Source organism: Natator depressus, chromosome 1, assembly GCF_965152275.1.
Source record: "Natator depressus isolate rNatDep1 chromosome 1, rNatDep2.hap1, whole genome shotgun sequence".
NCBI classification, from domain to species: domain Eukaryota; kingdom Metazoa; phylum Chordata; order Testudines; family Cheloniidae; genus Natator; species Natator depressus.
Window position 1 is genome coordinate 10,907,799 of NC_134234.1, and position 23,457 is coordinate 10,931,255.

Here is a 23,457-nt window from a genome sequence, read left to right on the forward strand (position 1 = left end):
TGTGGATGTCCCTCCCTCAGCCCCCAGGATGTATGCCCAGGCGGCGGCAGCCCCCCCGCCTGCCACCTTGTCATCTCTCCCGCCCACCGCCTCCGCCACCATCAATAGCGGCCGGGGCCCCTTTCCCACCATGACAAGGAAGCACGGTGTCCAATGCCTCTTGGTCCCCGCCTCGCCCCATGTGGAGACCTACGTGCGGGCGTTGGCGAGGGTAGTGGGGCCCTCGGCCATTGTGGCGGCCTCCAAAATGTACGGGAAGGTCGTCTTCTTCTTAGCATTGGATGCTGCCGCCCAGGAAGCGGTGGAGAGGGGCCTGGCGGTGGGGGGGGGTGTTTGTCTCCCTAGAGCCGCTGGAGGACCTGGGCATCTGCCTGGTCCTGACCTCTGTCCCTCCTTTTCTCCCCAATGCTGTCCTGCTACCCGCCCTTTCCACCCTGGGGAAACCTGTTTCTGTTATCAGCCCTCTCCCGTTGGGCTGCAAAGACCCCACCCTCCATCACATTTTTTCCTTCTGCCGGCAAGTGCAACTTTTATTGCCGTCGGGGGCGCGTGACGGAGTGGCACTTGAAGGGTCCTTCCTAGTCCCCCACCAGGGGACCCGTTACCGGGTGTACTTTTCCACGGGGGAAGCCCGGTGCTACCTCTGCCGGGCGTCGGGGCATGTCCGGAGGGACTGCCCCTTAGCCCTGAAAGGAGGGGCACCTGGGATCCCCGAGACCCGGGAGGACATCGGCCCCGTCGCTGCCGACTCCCCTGGCTGCCCGGTACCTGAATCCGCCCCCCCCTCCTCTTCGGACCGCCGCTACTCCCGCTCAGGCCCAAGGGGCACCTCCCCTACAACGCCCAGAGGAGCGGGAGAGCCCTGCCCTCGCTGCTGACAATCTAGCGGGGCCTATGGAGGAGGGTGTGGCAGAGATACCACCAGGCATGGGAGAGAGCCTGCCCCAGGGAGAATCCTCCCTCCTTTATGCTGCCCCACCGTTCCCCCCCCTCAAGTCCCTGAGCCATCACCTTTACCCCCTGACACAACCCCTGCTAACCAGCCCCCAGATGATGCCATGGAGGGCTGGGCCCTAGTCCAGGGGAAGCGAGGCAAGCGGAAGGCTCGAGCTCCGCCTCATCTACCCGAGGCGGAGGCCCCCCAGAAGACCAGGAAGGGGGGCACCGATGCCGAACCTTCCGCTTTGCCCACGAGTGCGTCCCATCCAGCGGTGTCAGCCGGGAAAGACGTGGCAGCACCGGAGGGTAGTGTCTCCCCTGCACGGGAGACCCTCCCCTCCGAGACCCTCGAGGAAGCCCCTTCTGTCCTGACGCTACCCGAAGCCCCCGTGAACCCCGGGGGGCAGCGGAAAATGTCCTCTCCTCCATGTTCAAGGAGATCGAGGCCTTAGATCTGACCCCGGTTGCCCAGGGAGAGGACGACCTTTTGCCAGCAAATCTCGATCTGGGCGACCTCACTCCACTCCTCTTTTCCCCATGCTCCTTCCCCTTAACTGTTGCTTCCGCTCCCACCTCTGAGGAGCCCCTGGACTCCTCCACCGACCCAGCCGCTGATGGCACCCCGCTGATGACCACCGAGCCTGCTCAGGTGACAGCCGGCGCCACGTGGCCGGGGCACAAGTCACCAGGGGCACCCCCCGTTGGTGCGGAGCAATTGACTTCCTTCCCGGGAGGGGGCCCTGCAGAAGATAATCCACCTCCTGATGCTGTGGCTGCTAAATCCACCACAGAGCGCGTGCCCAGTGTGACTGAGAGCTCCCTCCCCACCCCCTTAACCCTTGAGCCTGATCGGGAGGCGCTACCATCCAGCTGCTTGCCTCCCGAAACCCAGAACCTTGCCTCTGCTCCTGGCCCTATCCAATTTACCTCCTGCAATATCATTGCCGCCCCCGGGGCTGTCTCCTTCCCTTTCCCAACTGATGACCCCCAGGGAGCGGCCTTTGTGTTCTCCTGCTCCGACCCATTAGGAGCTGCTATCTTCCCTCCACCACCCCCTATCGCCCCAGAGCTTGAGGCGGGCCTAGAAGCTCCAGCCCATCAGGCACCCCGTCGGGGGTCTGCACCCTGCTTGCACCGTTTTAGTGGACCACAGGGCTGTACCAAGGGCCCCGCTGGGGAACAACTGGGAAACCGTAACCCCACCCCCCCATGGGCTGTGAGGAGAGCTGTGGAAGTTTTTAGGGGATGTCCGTGGCTCCCGCAACAAGGTACAGCTTGCTCTCTAGCGATGGGGGGATTTTTTTCAAATCCTCCGGGCCACAAGGGCCCTCATGGGGGAAGGTAAAGGGACGAGGAAGCAGGATGCCGTGGCCTACTGGTGGGTCCGTGTCTTCCGTGACCAATTACTCACCTACGGGATGGGTCAAGGACTGTTGCGCGGCCCGCTGGGGGATGCGAGCGTCCCTGCCAGTGAGAATCCCCCCCGGCTCCCCCCATGACACCTCTCACCATCGCAATGTTGAACACCCGGGGTTGTAGGATGGCTCTCTGCAGATCCCAGATGCTCTCCTTCCTTCGGGAGGGAGGGTACTCTGTAATTTTCCTGCAGGAGACCCACACGGATCCGACTGCCGAAGACAGTTGGCGGCTGGAGTTGGGGGACAGGGTCTACTTTAGCCATTCCACGATTCGACAGGCTGGAGTGGCAACCCTGTTCTCCCCCGACCTACAGCCCGAGGTGCTAGGGGTCGCCGAGGCCATACCGGGTCGCCTGCTGCATCTCCGGGTCTGTATAGAGGGGCTCGTGGTTAACCTCGTTAACGTCTATGCCCCGACATCGGGCCCGGAGCGGCTGCAATTCTATCAGCAGGTGTCCGCTTTCCTCGGCACCTTAGATTCTCACGAGTGCCTGGTCCTGGGAGGGGATTTTAATACCACCCTCGAGGAGCGAGACCGCTTGGGGACCGAGAAGAGCCCAGCCGCCATGGACACCCTCCGGGAGATAGTGGAACATCACTCCTTAGTGGACATCTGGCGTGACCACCACCCGGATGACACTTCCACGTTCACCTTTGTCCGGGTGGAGGCCCATCGGTCGAGCCACTCCCGGTTAGACCGCATTTATTTATCATGCTTCCATCTCTCACAAGCCCACTCCTCCAGCATTCAGCTGGCCCCATTTTCTGACCATCACCTAGCTACCGTGACAGCCTCCCTAGAATCATAGAATATCAGGGTTGGAAGGGACCCCAGAAGGTCATCTAGTCCAACCCCCTGCTCGAAGCAGGACCAATTCCCAGTTAAATCATCCCAGCCAGGGCTTTGTCAAGCCTGACCTTAAAAACCTCTAAGGAAGGAGATTCTACCACCTCCCTAGGTAATGCATTCCAGTGTTTCACCACCCTCTTAGTGAAAAAGTTTTTCCTAATATCCAATCTAAACCTCCCCCATTGCAACTTGAGACCATTACTCCTCGTTCTGTCATCTGCTACCATTGAGAACAGTCTAGAGCCATCCTCTTTGGAACCCCCTTTCAGGTAGTTGAAAGCAGCTATCAAATCCCCCCTCATTCTTCTCTTCTGCAGACTAAACAATCCCAGCTCCCTCAGCCTCTCCTCATAAGTCATGTGCTCTAGACCCCTAATCATTTTTGTTGCCCTTCGCTGGACTCTCTCCAATTTATCCACATCCTTCTTGTAGTGTGGGGCCCAAAACTGGACACAGTACTCCAGATGAGGCCTCACCAGTGTCGAATAGAGGGGAACGATCACGTCCCTCGATCTGCTCGCTATGCCCCTACTTATACATCCCAAAATGCCATTGGCCTTCTTGGCAACAAGGGCACACTGTTGACTCATATCCAGCTTCTCGTCCACTGTCACCCCTAGGTCCTTTTCCGCAGAACTGCTGCCTAGCCATTCGGTCCCTAGTCTGTAGCGGTGCATTGGATTCTTCCATCCTCAGTGCAGGACCCTGAACTTATCCTTATTGAACCTCATCAGATTTCTTTTGGCCCAATCCTCCAATTTGTCTAGGTCCTTCTGTATCCTATCCCTCTCCTCCAGCGTATCTACCACTCCTCCCAGTTTAGTATCATCTGCAAATTTGCTGAGAGTGCAATCCACACCATCCTCCAGATCATTTATGAAGATATTGAACAAAACCGGCCCCAGGACCGACCCCTGGGGCACTCCACTTGACACCGGCTGCCAACTAGACATGGAGCCATTGATCACTACCCGTTGAGCCCGACAATCTAGCCAGCTTTCTACCCACCTTATAGTGCATTCATCCAGCCCATACTTCCTTAACTTGCTGACAAGAATACTGTGGGAGACCGTGTCAAAAGCTTTGCTAAAGTCAAGAAACAATACATCCACTGCTTTCCCTTCATCCACAGAACCAGTAATCTCATCATAGAAGGCGATTAGATTAGTCAGGCATGACCTTCCCTTGGTGAATCCATGCTGACTGTTCCTGATCACTTTCCTCTCATGTAAGTGCTTCAGGATTGATTCTTTGAGGACCTGCTCCATGATTTTTCCAGGGACTGAGTTGAGGCTGACTGGCCTGTAGTTCCCAGGATCCTCCTTCTTCCCTTTTTTAAAGATTGACACTACATTAGCCTTTTTCCAGTCATCCGGGACTTCCCCCATTCGCCACGAGTTTTCAAAGATAATGGCCAAGGGCTCTGCAATCACAGCCGTCAATTCCTTCAGCACTCTCGGATGCAACTCGTCCGGCCCCATGGACTTGTGCACGTCCAGCTTTTCTAAATAGTCCCTAACCACCTCTATCTCCACAGAGGGCTGGCCATCTCTTCCCCATTCTGTGATGCCCAGCGCAGCAGTCTGGGAGCTGACCTTGTTAGTGAAAACAACCCTCTGTGCAGAGAGGCTGGGGCCGGCCTACTATTATTTTAACAACAGCCTGTTGGAGGATGAGGGCTTCGTGACGTCCTTCCGGGAATTCTGGCTGGCCTGGCGAGGGCAGCGGCGCGCCTCTCCCTTGGCGTAGCGATGGTGGACCTGGGGAAGGTGCACGCCAGGCTCTTCTGCCACGACTACACCCGGGGCACCAGCCGACGGAGAAATGCGGCGATAGAGCAGTTGGAACAGGAGGTCTTAGAGCTGGAGAGGCATCTGGCCGCCAGCCCCGAAGACCCGCTCCTCTGTGAAGCGTGCTGGGAGAAGTGGGAGGAGCTCCGGGCCCTTGAGGACCATCGGGCCCGGGGCGCCTTTGTTCGATCCCTCATCCGCCTCCTTCTGGAGATGGATCGCGGATCCTGCTTCTTCTATGCCCTGGAGAAAACGAGGGGGGCCAAGAAACACGTCACCTGCCTCCTGGCAGAAGACGGCACCCCCCTCATGGAACTGGCGGAGATGTGCGGCAGGGCCCGAGCCTTCTATGCAAGTCTTTTCTCCCCGGATCCGACCGACCCTAGCGCTTGCAGAGTGCTTTGGGAGGAGCTCCCTACGGTCAGCACGAGCGACCGAGACTGGCTAGAATTGCCTCTCACTCTGGCCGAGTTCTCGGAAGCCCTCCGTCGTATGCCCACTAATAAGTCTCCAGGCATGGACGGGCTGACCGTGACTCACCGTCTGGGCCGAGTCTCTGCAGAGCGGGGTCCTCCCTCTTTCGTGCAGGCGAGCTGTGCTCGCCTTATTGCCGAAGAAGGGGGACCTCTGCGATTTACGAAATTGGCGTCCCGTCTCGCTCCTCAGCACGGACTACAAAATCGTAGCGAAAGCAATCTCGCTGCGGCTAGGGTCTGTGCTGGCGGACGTGATCCACCCAGACCAGACCTACACCGTCCCGGACCGCAGTATCTTTGATAACCTATTTATGGTTTGGGACCTTTTGGAACTCGGGCATAGAGACAGTCTGTCGTTCGCCCTCCTGTCCCTAGATCAGGAGAAGGCGTTCGATAGGGTGGACCATGGGTACCTCCTGAGCACTCTGCGGGCATTTGGCTTCGGACCCCAGTTTGTGGGTTTTCTCCGGGTGCTGTACACCTCCACAGAGTGTCTGGTTAAGCTCAACTGGACCCTGACCGAACCAGTCAGCTTCGGGCGAGGAGTACGGCAGGGGTGCCCCCTCTCGGGCCAGCTGTACGCTCTGGCAATCGAGCCCTTCCTCTGTCTGCTCCGCAGGAGGTTGACAGGGTTGGTGCTGCAGGAGCTGGAGCTGCGGCTGGTCCTGTCGGCATACGCTGATGATGTGCTCCTCGTGATCCAGAACCCCAGCGACTTGGTGCGGGTGGAGGCTTGCCAGGCCATCTATTCGGCAGCCTCCTCCGCCCGGGTCAACTGGGTCAAGAGCTCTGGTTTGGCGGTGGGAGACTGGCGGCAGGCAAACTCCCTCCCACCCGCACTTCAGAGCATCCGGTGGAGCGCGGGTCCGCTGCTCTACCTTGGTGTTTATCTTTCTGCCACATATCCCTCTCTGCCGGAAAACTGGGAAAATTTAGAGGGCGGGGTGAGAGAGCGGCTCCGGAAATGGATGGGACTACTCCGATGTCTCTCCCTCCGAGGGAGAGCGCTGGTGCTTAATCAACTAGTCCTGTCCATGCTCTGGTACCAGCTCAACACCCTGGTCCCAGCCCCAGGTTTCCTGACCAACCTCCGGACATCGATTCTGGGGTTCTTTTGGTCAGGAATGCACTGGGCCCCTGTAGGGGTTCTTCATCTACCCCTGAAGGAAGGAGGACAGGGCCTGAAGTGTCTACACACTCAGGTCCATGTGTTCCACCTCCAGGCCGTACAGAGGCTCCTCTATGGTGCAGGCAGTTTGGTGTGGAGCACATTGGCGCACACCATCCTGCGTCAAATCCGAGGGTTCCGATATGACCGGCAGCTCTTTTATCTCCGTCCGGGAGGTCTTCTGCGAGACCTCTCAGGGCTGCCGGTCTTCTACCAGGACCTCCTCCAGACTTGGAAACTGTTTTTAACGACCAGGTCCATGGCGGCCACCGAGGGGGTAGATCTCCTCTTGGAGACCCTGCTACGCAACCCCCAGCTCCGTGTGCAGGTGGCGGAGTTCCACTCGGTGCGCCAGAGCTTGATCCTGGCAGAAGTCACGAGAGTCGGAGACCACCTGGACTATGACCGGGGAGACTGGCTGGATCCCCTGCCGCTCGCCCGGCGCATGGGGCTCTCCAGACCTCGCAGCCCCCTGGCGCGTACTTCAGGAGGTGAAGGCCACTTTGCCGCCCGCTGCTCGAGCTTACCTCGATCGGGTCCTGCTCGAGGGCACGCCCCGCCCACCCTCTACCCCAGGCCTGCCGGAACTTTTAATTGAGTCCCTGCCCCGCAGACCCAATCGACCCCCTCACTCCTTCACTGCGAGCCGGCTGCATGAACTGCAGCCGGTATGCTTCCAAACCGCGCCAAGGAAACATCTATACACGCTCGTGCTCCACACCCTCCACGCCCTCACCCTAGTGTCCCACCCCGACACAAATTGGTGAGATCTTCTGCCACCTTTGGAGGGTGAGCAGCCCCGGTGGGCCAGCCTATATTCCACCTTGGTTCTCAGGCCCGTCAGGGACATCAGTTGGTGGCTCCTTCATGGAGCTGTGAGCATGGGCACATACTTGGCGTGGTTCACCCCCGTCCCAGATACTTGTCCCTTTTGTGGAGTGAGGGAAACCCTGGCGCACGTATATTTGGAGTGTGCCAGGCTGCAGCCCTCGTTTCAGCTCCTCACAAATCTCCTATTACGTTTTTGGTTGCATTTTTCCCCTCACCTTTTTATTTATGCACTCCCCATCCGTGGCCTCACAAAGTCACGGGATCTCCTAGTTAACCTCCTCCTGGCCCTGGCTAAAATGGCCATCTATAAAACCAGAGAGAGGAGGTTGGCCGATGGAGTTTCCTGTGACTGTGGGGCCGTTTTACGATCCTCGGTCCGTTCACGTATCCAGGCGCAGTTCCTCTGGACAGCGTCCACCAACTCCCTTGATGCTTTTGAGGAGCGGTGGGTGCTGTCCGAGGTTCTCTGCTCGGTGTCCCCGTCTGGGTCCCTTTGTTTGACCCTTTGATTGGGGGAGAGAGTAAGGGACCCCAGCCCCAGCCATTGCTGCTGCGGACACCACCACCTTAGAGGGGTCCTTTCACACGTGGGTGCACGTGCCCCTCCCCCCCGGATTGTCCACCCCACAGCCTGCCCCTCTTGTTGGGTGCTTTCAGAGGAGGGAATTGTTGGTGACACTCGGGCATGGCGCCAGGTAATTCGAGGGGTTACTAGCTCATCTGATACCTTAGGAGCTGGCTTTTTAAACCCCTGTTGTCCCTTAGTAGCACTGCCACCGGGTTAGTGGTTAATGGGTGCTAAAGGGCTTAGGAATCGAAGACTTATTAATAAGCACTCAGCCTTGCCTAGCAGGTTTCTAGGTTCAGCACACAAATTCACCCCAAGGATCCTATAGTCACTCCTCCTCCACCTGAAGAACTCCCTCGCAAAACTCCCCTGTTAGATGCTCCTGTTCGCTAGCTAGAAGGTTAAGGGGTGACTTGATCACAGTCTATAAGTATCTACACAAGAAACAAGTATTTAATAATGGGCTCTTCAGTCTAGCAGAGAAAAGTGTAACATAATCCAGTGGCTGGCAGCTGAAGCTAGACAAATTCAGAATGGAAATAAGATGTATATTTTTAACGGTATATTTTTAACAGTGACAGTAATTAACCACTGGAACAATTTTTACCCAGAGTTGTGGTGGATTCTCCCTCACTGGCAATATTTGAATCAAGATTGGATGGTTTTCTAAAACATCTTCTCGGGGAATTATTTTGGGGAAGTTCTATGACCTGTGTTATACAGGATGTCAGACTAGATGATCACAACGATCCCTTCTGGCCTCAAAATCTATAAATCTTTCTATCACATCAATCACATATGTGTTATTTCTACTTTTGTCTCCTTCAGATGGTTACTGCAACATGCTGTACTTCAGAGACTGCTGCAGTTTCCAAATAGTCTTCTGGTCTAGCCTGAATTCAGCTAATCACTTACTGTGCACCATTCAGGGAAGGAGCACATCTTACACTTTTGCACCAGAGACACCCCTTGCAGAACAGTTTTTGAATTGGTACTAGAACTGAACACATCATTCAATGCAAGGCCATCCAATAAGTGTATGTAACAGCATTATAATATATTCTGTATTATCCTCTATCATTTCCCTAATAAAGTCTAACATCGTGTTTGCTTTTCTGAGTGGTCCTTTGCTTTGAGGAAATGTTTTCATTGAGCTGTGCACAATAAGGGGCAGGTCTTTCTCCTGAGTGGTTACAAGTTAATTTAGAACTCATGAATGTGTATGAGTAATTCTCGCTGTTCCTTCCAATGTGCAGTATCTTGCACTTCTGAATTCAAAGTATTCAGTTTTGATCTATAGAGCCATTATTAATTTGGATCTTGGCAATTTTAAAGATCCCCTATCCCTACAGGGCAACTCAGCAGTTGAGATCAGCTGGGAGATTCAACCTGAAGATCTTTAGATTATACTTAGGGTTTTTTCCCCCAAGAGGAAGGGAAGGCTTTTAGCTTGCATGAAAGATTTTATTTGGAATTGGGGTGGCCTTTTAATGTCATTTTGAAATTATAAAAATCTAACTAGAGTATTTTGTTGTTGTTTTATTTTTGTGTGACTTAAGAATTATTGATAGTTACACTGAATAAACTGAATGAATAAATACTAAGTTATTCATAGATTAATAGTAATTAGAGATGGGTGTAATTCATCCCCTCAGCCAGTACGGGATTGTTCCCTTTTCTCTCCTGGTATATATAATACACAAACATACATATACAAAATTATATATTTATCACTGTTTTGTTAAGCTAATTTTATATGTTTCAAGGGAGGGATTCCCATGCTTTCTCTTGGGAGACCATTCCACATTCTCATAAATCTCATTGTTAGAAAGATTTTTCTGTATTCAGCCTAAATATTCCTATTGCTGCCAATGTGACACAGAAGAGGTTAGAAAGCGTCTACTCTGCTGAGCCTCTAGAGAATACAGATGTGTGTCAAGTCATGGTAAAGCTGGGAAGTTTATGTAGCTTATGTATCCAATATATGTGACTGTAGTCAGTGACATTATTTTCATGACCACATATTCATTTCTATAATCCCTGATTATAGCCAGCAGCAGAAATAGCAATACCAGAATTCAGTGCAAAAACAGCCTGGTTTTCATTAGATTGGCAACTTGATTTCCACACTGTAAAGATTCATATAAACATCTACATTTTTTGAAGATCATGCACTTAAGTACTAATAAGAATTTCTGCTATATGCAGTGTTGTAGCCGTGTCAGTCTGAGGATTTTAGAGGGACAAGGTGGGTGAAGTAATATCTGCTATTGGCAATGGAGAATCGATCTTATGAGAGAAGACTAAAAGAGCTTGGTTTGTTTAGTCTAGCAAAACAAAGGGTGAGAGAGGGCATGATTGACCTCTATAAAATACATCAGGAGAAGAAACACTAGGGAGGGAGAAGGGCTATTTAAGCTAAAGGACAATGTTGGTACAAAAACAAATGGCTATAAACTGGCCATGAATAAATGGCTGGAAATTGGAAAAAGCTTTCTAACCATCAGAGGTGTGAGGTTCTATAACAGTCTCCTTCTAGGAGAATAGTGGAGAAAGCAACCTATAATAGTTCAAGATGGAGCTTGACAAGTTTATGGATGGGACGATAGGATGTGGTTGCCTGTGATAGCAAGAGACTCGATTTGATGAGCCATTAAGTTCCTTCCAGTCCTACGTTAATCTGAATTAATCTTTTAAACCTTTTTTTGTTTCTCTATCCTTAATACAGAAAGTAACTATTGGACGTTTACTGCTATAATCTCAAGGATTTGTCATATCTATGCCTCTTCATTTTTCTCTTCTCCCTGTTATTATTTTTTCAACTCTGTAAAGATTTGACGATACAATTTGAATGTGAAATTGTTGTACTGTACTGAATGAAAACATTCACCAATTAATAGTCTTAAAATTAGCATTGACTTGAAACTCAGACATCGTAAATCAAATGAAAAATAATCACATCCTTTGGTGCCTGTTAACATAAATTATGTTAAAAATGTTTTTCTCCATGCGGGATACCATGAGAAAAAAATTAAATCAAAAGGAAGCATTAGTCTGAAATTTATGGACATTAATGTGATAATGTAAACTGTAACTCACTTTGAATTCCAAAGATTACAAGAGCTTTGTTTTCACTGGTGGTACACTTGGTTATAGATGCAAAACTTCTGCAATAAAGCCTCTGGCAAAGACACTGATTGAGGCTTTGCATTTCTTTTGAACAAACTGTGTCATCCTTTTCTCCACCTTCAGTCCCCAAAGATGAAATTAACATTGTTTTCTTATCTACAATTAAGAGACTCGTGCACACATAGTTATTTTTATGATAAACAATCCCAGCAGAATTTGGAATCTCAAATGCACTGCAGAGATCATATTTTTTGTAAATTACATTGAAGATTTGTGCAATCAAGGAAATGAACGCCAGGTATTTGAAAAACAGAGCATGATAAACCTTCATCAGGATGTGCCATTGTAGCCGTTATTTTATATTTGATTCAGTCCTGCTCCCATTGACATTGGCTTCAATGGGCAATTGGTCACTCCAATACTTGACTCTGGGAGCCAGTCTTACCCCCCTCTGCTGTGAGAACTGCCACTCCTGGGCTGTTCACACTCAGCCTCTAGCATGTAAGCTGCTCCTTGGGTTGTGCAACCGAATGACACTATCCAATATCTCCGGTCCCAGATGCAACCCTAGGAACCTCCATCTTGCAGTGTCCAATTATGCCTGCAGGATGCTGCAAGCTTATATGAGTTCATCAATTTAACAAAGAAATTGATATCTCCAGGCTTGTTATCCCAAGGGGAGTCTCTGACATGCTTCAAACCAAACGCTCTGCTTTTGGTAGAATAAACAAACAGATTTATTAACTACAAAGATAAATTTTAAGTGATTATAAGTTATAAGTCAAAGCATAACAAGTTGGATTTGGTCAAATGAAATAAAAGCAAAACACATTCTAAGCTGATCTTAACACTTTCAATGCCCTTACAAGCTTAGATGCGTCTCACCACAGGCTGGCTGGTTGCCCTTCAGCTAGGCTCTCCCCTTTGATCAGCGCTTCAGTTGCTTGGTGGTGATGGCTGTAGATGAAGGTGGAAGAGAGAGGAAGAGCACGGCAAACGTCTCTTCCTTTTATCATGTTCTTTCTTCCCTCTTGGCTTTGCCCCCCCTTCAGAGTCAGGTGAGCATTACCTCATTACAGTCCCAGACTGACCAAAGAAAGGGGTGTATCCTCAAGAGTCCAACAGATCCTTTTGTTGCTGCCTAGGCCAGCATCCTTTGTTCCTGTGAGGCTGGGCTGTGTTTGTCCTATACATGCCCTGGTGAAGTGTGAATTGCCTCTCTGCTCTTGGAAAGTTTTTGCCTGGGCTTATTTTAAGCCATGAAGACACATTTTCAGCCTCACAACTATGTACATGAAATTATAGCCTATAACAATTACTATAACATCACTATGACAATACTCAGTGCATCATGAGCCTTCTGAAGACACCTGATATGACAAACTTTGCATTAGATACCACACAATTATATTATAAGGATGAACATGGAGGTGCAGGGTATTCCCACAAGGTACAGAATGGCCTTAGTTTACTGCAAGAGGGTTAGTCACTGACTAGCTTGAAGGCAGTTTGTGTTATAGTTCTCTTGGCATCCAGCCATTAAGGCCATGAGGCAGTGTGCCTTAGTTTCCCCTTTCACACACAGCAAACCAGGTTTATTATGGTTTCTCTGCTGTGATAGCTTTGAATCTGTTTACATGTATTAACTGAGAACTAGTGTTACCATCAGGTTTAACATCCGTGTCAAAATTGTTATTCCCAAAACTTAACATTAATATCAAAAATGTTTATCACAGATGGGTGTTTACAAGTATCTTTATGATAGCATGCCCTCTGTTCAGATAGTCTGGTTTGAGGTTAGTTTGTTCATTATCCATGGTGTCCTTTGACTCTCTCCCCATCAGTCACTGGCTTTTCTTTCCCTCCAGTGTTCCCTTCTGTGTGGGCTCTTAATTTAATCATGTTTCTGGCATTTTGATATCTCAGAGTCCGGCAAGATAAGGGTTCAGGGGGATCCTGCACATTGGCTTCCCCTTTGGGAAGCAGTCTCCCAACCCCAGGACTGTACATATGCAGAAAATTGAGCTCCCTTTTTGGGGTTACCCTGTGTTTCCCCCTCTCAGCACTGAGTTCTTCCTTGCCCCCTAGAGGGCTGTGATCTGTGCTCTCTGGGCTAGGGTTTGTTTACCCTTTGATCAGATGCACCTTTCCCCAGCAGCTTTTCCATAACTGCTTCCTGTCTCTCACCAGCCCGGGGAAAAGCACCGCACCCTCTGCAAGTTGGGTCATCTTTATTCTGGCAAAAAGAACAGGAGTACTTGTGGCACCTTAGACACTAACAAATTTATTAGAGCATAAGCTTTCGTGAGCTACAGCTCACTTCATCAGATGCATAGAATGGAACATATAGTAATTGTATATATATATATATATATATATATATATATATATATATACACACACACACACACACACACACACAGATAAGTTGGAAGTTACCATACAAACTGTGAGAGGCTAAATTAGTTAAGATGAGCTATTATCAGCAGGAGAAAAAAAAACTTTTGTAGTGATAATCAAGATGGCCCATTTAGACAGTTGACAAGAAGGTGTGAGGATACTTAGCTTAAGGAAATAGATTCAATATGTGTAATGACCCAGCCACTCCCAGTCTCTATTCAAACCCAAGTTAATGGTATCTAGTTTGCATATTAATTCAAGCTCAGCAGTTTCTCATTGGAGTCTGTTTTTGAAGCTTTTCTGTTGCAAAATTGCCACCCTTAAATCTTTTAATGAGTGGCCAGAGAGGTTGAAGTGTTCTCCTACTGGTTTTTGAATGTTATGATTCCTGATGTCAGATTTGTGTCCATTTATTCTTTTGCGTAGAGACTGTCCGGTTTGGCCAATGTACATGGCAGAGGGGCATTGCTGGTATATGATGGCATATATCACATTGGTAGATGTGCAGGTGAATGAGCCCCTGATGGCGTGGCTAATGTGATTAGGTCCTATGATGGTGTCACTTGAATAAACATGTGGACAGAGTTGGCATTGGGCTTTGTTGCAAGGATAGGTTCCTGGGTTAGTGTTTTTGTTGTGTGGTATGTGATTGCTGGTGAGTATTTGCTTCCGGTCAGGGCCAGTGCAACCACTAGGCAAACTAGGCTGTCACCTAGGGCTCCAAGTGTTTGGAGGCGGTAGTGGAGTGGAGGTAAGCTGGAGCAGTGGGGTGTGGGGAGGGCCGCCTGCAGCAAGTAAAGGGGGGGGTGAGCACAGGGGAACCGCTCCCTGCCCCAGCTCACCTCTGCTCCGCCTCCTCCCCTGAGCACCGCCCCGCTCTGCTTCTCTCCCTCCCAGGCTTGCGTCCCAAACAGCTGATTGGCGCCGCAAGCCTGGGAGGCAGGAGAAGCAGAGGCGTGCTTGGGGAGGAAGTGGAGCAGAGGTGAGCTGGGGCGGGGAGCTGCCGCATGCAGCTCCCCGGGCTGAGGGGAGGGAGGGGGCGGTGGGGAGCTGCCGCGGGGGGGGGCTCCCTGGGCCAATGGGAGGGGGGCGGTGGCAGGGAGCTGCCCTGGGAGGGGGCTCCCCAGGCCGGGGGGGCAGCGAAGGGGAGCTGCTGCAGGGGGGGTGCCTCAGGGTGGAGGGGGGCAACGGAGGGGAGCTGCCGCAGGGTTCCTGGGGTGGGGGCGGGCACAAGGTGGAAGTTTTGCCTAGGGTGTGAAACGTCCTTGCACTGGCCCTGCTTCAGGTTGGGGGGGCTGTCTGTAAGCAAGGACTGGTCTGTCTCCCAAGATCTGTGAGAGTGAGGGATCATTTTTCAGAATTGGCTGTAAATCTTTGATGATGCACTGGAGAGGTTTTAGTTGGGGGTTGAAGGTGACGACTAGTGGCGTTCTGTTATTTTCTTTGTTGGGCCTGTCCTGTAGTAGGTAACTTCTGGGTACTCTTCTGGCTCTGTCAGTCTGTTTCTTCACTTCAGCAGGTGGGTATTGTAGTTTTAAGAATGCTTGATAGAGCTCTTGTAGGTGTTTGTCTCTGTCTGAGGGGTTGGAGCAAATGCGGTTGTATCTTAGAGCTTGGCTGTAGACAATGGATCGTGTGGTGTGTTCAGGATGGAAGCTGGAGGCATGTAGGTAAGTATAGCGGTCAGTAGGTTTCCGGTATAGTGTGGTGTTTATGTGACCATCACTTATTAGCACAGTAGTGTCCACAAAATGGACCACTTGTGTGGATTGGTCTAGGCTGAGGTTGATGGTGGGATGGAAATTGTTGAAATCATGGTGGAATTCCTCAAGGGCTTCTTTTCCATGGGTCCAGATGATGAAGATGTCATCAATGTAGCGCAAGTAGAGTAGGGGTGTTAGGGGACGAGAGCTAAGGAAGCGTTGTTCTAAGTCAGCCATAAAATGTTAGCATACTGTGGGGCCATGCGGGTACCCACAGCAGTTGAAGGTATATATTGTCCCCAAATGTGAAATTTGACAGACTACCACCTAGCAATTTCCTGGTCCCAACTCCTCTGTTATCACAGGCATTGGAGCTGCATCTTGATTTAAAGAGACACAGTTATGTTCCAAAAATTTATCAAAAATAGCATCCTGACAAACTGGGACCTGGATTGGGGTACCTCCCCCATCCCTTTCTCTGTCCCTGAGAAGTCAGCTGTGTGACTGCTCCCCTCCAGGAGGTCAGTTACACAGTTCCTTCTCAAAACCTGGGTCACATGCTGAGTGCCTGGGTGCACAGATGCTGACCCAGCCATCCTCCTACTGTCCTGGGCATCCTGTTCCAAGTGACTAGTGAGGAGACATTCCTGTACCCCAACTATTCCTTCCACAGTTTCCTCCTCTGGGCCCCCTCCTAAGGCACATTTCTCTGTGCTCCCTAGGGAGGGTTCTATCAACTGCAAAACTCTGCCAGTTAACAACTGGGACAGTTTCCTTAATCACTGACAACACCTCTCCTGCCCCTGCGCCTGAAGGCATGTTGCCTTCTGCTGGAAAGGAATTAGTATCAGCCCCTCCCATACTTGGAAGAACACTGCTTCCCTGTGTTACAGAGTCACAGGAATCCTCACCCACCTTAGTGGTTTCTGAGATCCTCTGCCCCTTCTCTGGGCTCTCCTCTGGGGCACATTGCTCTATGCTCCCTAGAGCCAGTTTTGCCTCTGGTTCAGCTACGACCGGCTGGCAGCTAATAACCGGGACAGTTCTCTCCCTGGCAGGCATTACACCCCCATCTCTTCCTGATGTGGTGTCGCCTCCAGCTGCAGTGCAGGAGTTGGTCTCTACCACCCTCCCACCTGGAAGCATGTGCCTTCCCCCTGCTGTAGAAGAATCAAGGAAACTCTCTCCCATTCTCTCAGCAGTTCCTGAGACCTTACACTTTCCCTCAGGGGTCCCAGCATAAAACTCCCTCCTGCTGCAGGCAAATACTTTAACCCGAGTTACATGGAAAAAATCATTACCAAGAAGCAGGTTGACTAGGAGGTGTTCTGTTATTCCCACAGTCAAAACACTTTCCAAACCTTCCCAAACCACATGGATTTTAGCTAGTGGAACAAGTAATCTGCTTTCGCCCACCCTCACAATCTCTGCCGTTTGGCCAGGTAGCATACTGGCCTTTGGGACCACACTCTGCTTAACCAGAGAGATCTGAGCCCCTGTATCCCTCTTCCCCAGGTATTCCCTGCCATCAATTTGGACAGCCTTAACATGCTCCATATCTGGTTCTGCAGAGGCTAACCTCACAAAACCAATATGATAGGTTTCAACTGCCTGGAGGGTCTCTGTGTTGACGACAGCTATTGGTTGCCTGCTTCCTCCTAGCACAGGGCATTTATTCCTCAGGTGATCAGTGGAATTACACTGATGGCACCTTTTGGGCTCTTCTTCTTTTACAGGAGATTTGGGATGAAGGTTAGCAGTAGAGGGATGGTTTTGGGTAAGAGAATGTTTAGTCTCCCAACCCCCTTCTCTCTTTTCAGAGGCAAAATGGGACCCTCCCTTCCCACCAGTTTTAAACCCCTCTTTCTGTGACCTGCCCTCAATAGATGCCTGATTCTGTTCGAAGGCATCAGCTAAAAAAGCCATCTCCACAGACTTTACATCTTTGTCCCATAGATGCTGCTTTACATCAGGAAATGCTCTTGAGCAACAAGATCCAACATCCCCTCAAAACTTGCCACCTCTTCACCCCTTACCCATTTTCCCAGCAAATCTTTCATTTTGTTTACATATTCGCCATTACTCATACCAATATCCCTCTTAAGATTCCTAAATTTAACTCTATATCTTTCAGGGATAATCTGAAAACTTTGCAAAACAGTATCTTCAAATTTATAATCGTCTAAAGCATCTTCAATAGGCATTCCATTGAATAAATTTCAACCTTTACCAGTTAATTTCACAATTTTACCAGGGTAGGAACTGTCTTATGATCAGGGATTTCATGTATTACACATGGCCTTTTGAAGGTAGTCAGATATTCAAAAATATCACCCTCTTCACTGTATGCAGGACATAAGTGTTCCCATTTGTGGATTTTTGAAGTGATGGGAGTCATTGAGGTTGAGGGTCTCTGGTTCTGCTTCTCTAGCAGGTCCAACTGGTGTTTTCTCTCTCTCTCTCTTTTTCTTCTTTCTCTCTCTCTTACCAGCCGGACCTTCAGTGGTATTTTCTGCACTTTCAAGGCTGAGAACCTGATAATGGATCTTTGAGGGGGTCAACAAGCATGTGGACAAGGGGGATCCAGTGGATATAGTGTACTTAATTTTTCAGAAAGCCCTTGACAAGGTCCCTCAACAAAGGCTCTAAAGCAAAGTAAGCTGTCATGGGATAAGAGAGAAGATCTCATGGATCTTTAGATTATACTCAGGGTTTTTTTCGCCCAAGAGGAAGGGAAGACTTTTAGCTTGCATGAAAGATTTTATTTGGAATTGGGGTAGCATTTTAATGTCATTTTGAAATTATAAAAATCTGTCACCCATTAACTACCTATATGGGGAACAAAAAATAGATAATAGAGCGCTCTCCAGTCTAATGGAGAAAGGGTTTAACAAGATCCAATGGCTGGAAGTTGAAGCTAAACAAAATCAGACTAGAAATAAGTCACACATTTTAAACAATGAGGCTAATTAGCCAGTAGACTAGCTTAGTATGGTGGTGGGGGGGAGTTTTGGGGGGGGAGGGGGATAAAATCAAGATTGACTATTTTAATTAAAGAAATGATCTAATTCATCCACAGCTACTGGATTAGATGCAGGAATTAATTCAGGGACGTCCTATGGTATGCAGAAGGTCAGACTGGGTGATCACAATGAGAGGCTTCTGCGGGAGGCTTCTGCCCATCCCCACATGCTCCTTTGCGACACTGGCTAAGTACCTGCACTGAGAGACGTTGCCTCAGATGCTTCCCACCAAGTCTTAGATTCATCCCTTCCTTATTCCAACCTCTGCATGCCCCTCTACCAGAACCCTGCCATAACTTGACTCCAACACTTCTCAGCTTCACCCTCCAAATGCCAACCCAGCACACAACATAGGCAAGCCCCTCCTCCCGTCCTGCCCTGCCATTACTGATACCATTAGTACCTCCACACTGCAAATCCCCCACCACAGGTAGGCCCTAATCCTCCCTCTGTTCTTTGCTACCCAACTCTCCCCTCATCAGGCCCCACTCCTTCCCCTCCCTGCTCCCTCCCACCACACAAACCTTCTTGAGTGGAGTCCCACTTACCATTCACAACTCCTCCCTTTCCTAGCCCTTATTCCCTGCTCCACTGCCTCAGGGACCCTACAACTCCTCTGTGCCTTCCCCACTGAACCCCCAGCTGTCCCTTATCTACTCTGACTGCCCCAAGCTACCCTATCTCAATGGGCCTTTCCTCTTTCTCTGTCACCACCAGACCCTCTCTCCCCCTGGGCTGAGAAGCAGACACATAAACCCCTGCAGCCGTGCTGAGCCCCAGTCCCAGGCGGGGCAGCCCTATTCCCACCAGCTACTCACAGACACCAGGCTTGCACCAGCCTTGAGAAGATATCACCTTCCCTCTAAGCAACATCTTTACCCCCAGAACCCAACCCAATTTTGATTCCGGAACCTCCCAACTCCAGCCCCTGCTCTCCCCCCATCCCTGAATCATCCCCTCACAGCTCCACCCAGTCAGTCCCCCCTCACAGTTAGAAGCCCCCACCCAATTCCTCTCCATTCTCTTCCTCCCAACCCAGCTCTCAGCAGGCCACATACCCTCCCTCTCACCTAACAAATCACTTCAAGGGGCACCCATTTGCCATTCACAACCCCTCCCTCTTATGCAAGGGCACATTAAGGTGGAGAGCAGGTGCCTCCCCTTGTCCTCTGACTGGAGCTGGGTGGCACAATGGCAGAGTCCCTTCCCTGCTGACATGACAGGAGGTGGCTGAACCAAATTCGGGTGAGTGGCATTGCATCCCAGTGTGGCAGGTTGCAACACCACACAGATTTGGCCCAGCTGCCTCCATCACAATGCACAAGGTCAGAATACCACACAAATCTGGGGCAGCTGCACAGGTAACCTGGGCCCCCTCCTTAGCAAAATTCTGGTTGTTTCCATGCTTCCCTGCTCCACCCTCAGACGCCCCGCACCTCCTCTGTGCTCTATTTCACCAACGCCCCCCTGCCCTTTATCTGTCCTGCTCCCCCAGAGCTCCTCTCCCTCTTACGGGCCTTGCTCCCCACTCCGGCATCACCAGACCCAGGCTGAGGAGTGGAAGCAGAGCCCTCTGCAGCGGCGCTGAGCCCAGCAGCCTCCCCCTCCCCCAGGCTTCACATGGACACTGGCCATGCACCTGCCTTGAGACAAATCAACTCAGCTGCTTCCTGCCCAGCACCAGCCCCTCGCCCCCAGGCTCCAACGGCCACCTAACTGCTCCCCCCCAGGCTCCAACTGCCACCTAGCTCCAGCCTCTTTCCCAGCTAGTGCCCTGAGCCCCACCCCCTCCTCGCTCTAGCCATGCCCCCTACCCCTAGTCCCACCCGCACGGGACTTGAGCCCTGGGCCCATCTCTGTCTGTCTGGGCCCATCTCTGTCTGGTTGTATCCATTGGGACCCATCCCCTAGAGGCCACAGCATGGTCACTTTCTTCTCCCACACAGACCACCTGGGCTGGTAAGTCCGACTCACAGGGGTTGGCTTCCAGTTCCTGCCTCCAGTCTTTGCATTGGGTTTGTGCGCTGAAGACCTTCTCCTGAGCTGAAGGCCAAGGTAGCAGTAGGTGCTGCAGAGCAGGGTCTGACTGGGAGAACTCACTGAACAGCTAAGTCTGGCTCCTACTGGTTTAAATTGGATTAATGGTTGGTTACACACACACACACACACACACCCCTTTCCATGCCCCTCTCTTTTCTCTCCACCACGCCACCGAGTCCCTCATTTTTCCATCCCTCTTTTCTCCCATTTTGAATTCATTGTCCCTATATTGAGTCTCCAACATATCAATGGAGTTCCACTGAATTCTTTGTATCCTTTTTCTCTCTATACTTCCTGTCCACATCTGCTTTCTGCCAATGGTACCCCCTTGCAGCTGAACATGGTGTTAGCACAATTCTGCCTCAGTTTCCCCTTTGTTCAGCCAATCACCATTTAGTCCCATGTTTTGCAGTTCTTTACTATGACTCCAGCCCTTGAGCTGGATTGTTAATAGTCTCTCCCTACGTAGTAAAGAGTCTGGTCAGTCAGGAGACTGGTAACACTCTGGCAGGTTCAACAGCCTCCAGCTTCCTGAGATTGAACCCCCTTCTTTTTTCAGGTTTTACTAACCCCTTTGCTGGGGATGGTAGGGCCAGCCACATGGATGGCTTCCCACCAGTCTGTTGCTGAAGGCTCCTGCTCTCAGAGGTACCTCAGCCTTTCCAACAACCACCCCTCCCAGTTGATCTGCATACTTTTTATCTCCCAAATCGTTGCAGGGTCACCAGTCACCCACAACTGAAAAGGCAGCTCAGCTCCTTGTTAATCCTTTAGTGGCTGGGACAGCATAGGGACTCTGCAGCCCATGACGCTTCCACACCAGGCCTTTCTGCTCCTCTCTCCCATTTCCATCACAGTGCCTTCTGCCCTGCCCCTAGCAACAAGCTCTGGGTCAGAACCTGCCCACTCCCTGCCTGCCTTCCACTGTGAGAGTTCAGGTGAATTGAATGAAGGAGGTTGGTGCTGAATCTCCCTTATATCACCTTAGGACCTGCATGTTTGGTGCCACAAGGGGGCCTTTGTGTGGCTCCCAACAGGCACAGATATCTAATTCTGGGACCCTGCTGTGCTGTTGTGCCTCATCCTATGTGTGGGAATGTACAGCAGCAACACCACTGAAAAGCTACAGTTACAGATAAGTAACCTGTCCCTTGCCACTTGTGAAAGGAGATGGGGAGGAATAAAGGTCTAATAAGTTAAAACGGAGAACAAATTGATTTATCTGGGCATAAGCTTTCGTGGGTAAAAAACCCACTTCTTCAGATGCATGGAGTGAAAATTACAGATGCAGACATAAATCTACCGACACATGAAGAGAAGGGAGTGACCTCACAAGTGAAGAACCAGTGCTGACAGCGCCAATCGATCAGGGTGGATGTAGTCCACTCTCAATAATTGATGCGGAGATGTCCATTCCAGGAGAGGAAAAGTTGCTTTTGTAGTGAGCCAGCCACTCTCAGTCCCTATTCAAGCCCAAATTAATGGTGTTAAATTTGCAAATGAATTTTAGTGCTGCGGTTTCTCTTCGAAGTCTGTTTCTGAAGTTCTGTTGTTCAAGTATGGCTACTTTTAAATCTGTTATAGAATGTCCAGGAAGATTGAAGCGTTCTCCCACTGACTGGCTTTTGTGTGTTACCGTTCCTGACGTCGGATTTGTGTCCATTTATTCTTTTACGTAGAGACTGTCCAGTCTGGGCAATGTACATGGCAGAGGGGCATTGCTGGCACACGAGGGCATAGATCACATTGGTAGATGTGCAGGTGAATGAGCCCCTGATGGTGTGGCTGATGTGGTTGGGTCCTCTGATGGTGTCACTAGAGTACATATGGGGACAGAGTAGGCAACGAGGTTTGTTACAGGGGTTGGTTCCTGGGTGAGTGTTCCTATGGTGTGGTGTGTAGTTGCTGGTGAATATTTGCTTCAGGCTGCGTGGCTGTCTGTAAGCGAGGACTGGCCTGACTCCCAAGGTCTGTGAGAGTGAGGGATTGTTTTCCAGGATAAGTTGTAGATCGTTGATGTTGTGCTGGAGAGGTTTTAGCTGGGGGCTGTATGTGATGGCCAGTGGCGTTCTGTTATTTTCTTTGTTGGGCCTGTCCTGTAGTAGGTGACTTCTGGGTACTCTTCTGGCTCTGTCAAGCTGTTTCCTCACTTCCCCAGGTGGTGGGTATTGTAGTTTTAAGAATGCTTGATAAAGATCTTGTAGGTGTTTGTCTCTGTCTGAGGGATTGGAGCAAATTCGGTTGTATCTTAGGGCTTGGCTGTAGATAATGGATCGTGCGATGTGTCCTGGATGGAAGCTGGAGGCATGTAGGTAAGTACAGTGGTCAGTAGGTTTCCGGTATAGGGTGGTGTTTTTGTGACCATCACTTATTTGCACTGTAGTGTCCAGGAAGTGGATCTCTTGTGTGGACTGGTCCAGGCTGAGGTTGATGGTGGGGTGGAAATTGTTGAAATCCAGGTGGCCTCCTTCCTGTGGGTCCATATGATGGAGATGTCATCAATGTAGCTGAAGTAGAGGAGGGGCACTAGGGGACGAGAGCTGAGGAAGGGTTGTTCTAAGTCAGTCATAAGAATGTTGGCATAATGTGGGTACCCATAGCAGTGCTGCTGATTTGAAGGTATAAGTTGTCCCCAAATCTGAAATGGTTGTGGGTGAGGACAAAGTCACAAAGCTCAGACACCAGGTGTGCCATGGCCTCATCAGGGATACTGTTCTTGACAGCTTGTAGTCCATCCTCATGTGGAATATTGGTGTAAAGAGCTTCCAAACTGGGAGGAGAGGTAGATATGCTGGAGGGTAGGGATAGGATACAGAGGGGCCTAGACAAATTAGAGGATTGGGCCAAAAGAAATCTGATGAGGTTCAACAAGGACATGTGCAGAGTCCTGCACTTAGGACGGAAGAATCCCATGCACTGCTACAGACTAGGGACCGAATGGCTAGGCAGCAGTTCTGCAGAAAAGGACCTAGGGGTTACAGTGGACGAGAAGCTGGATATGAGTCAGTGTGCCCTTGTTGCCAAGAAGGCTAACAGCATTTTGGGATGTATGAGTAGGGGCATTGCCAGCAGATCGAGGGACATGATCATTCCCCTCTATTCAACATTGGCGAGGTCTCATC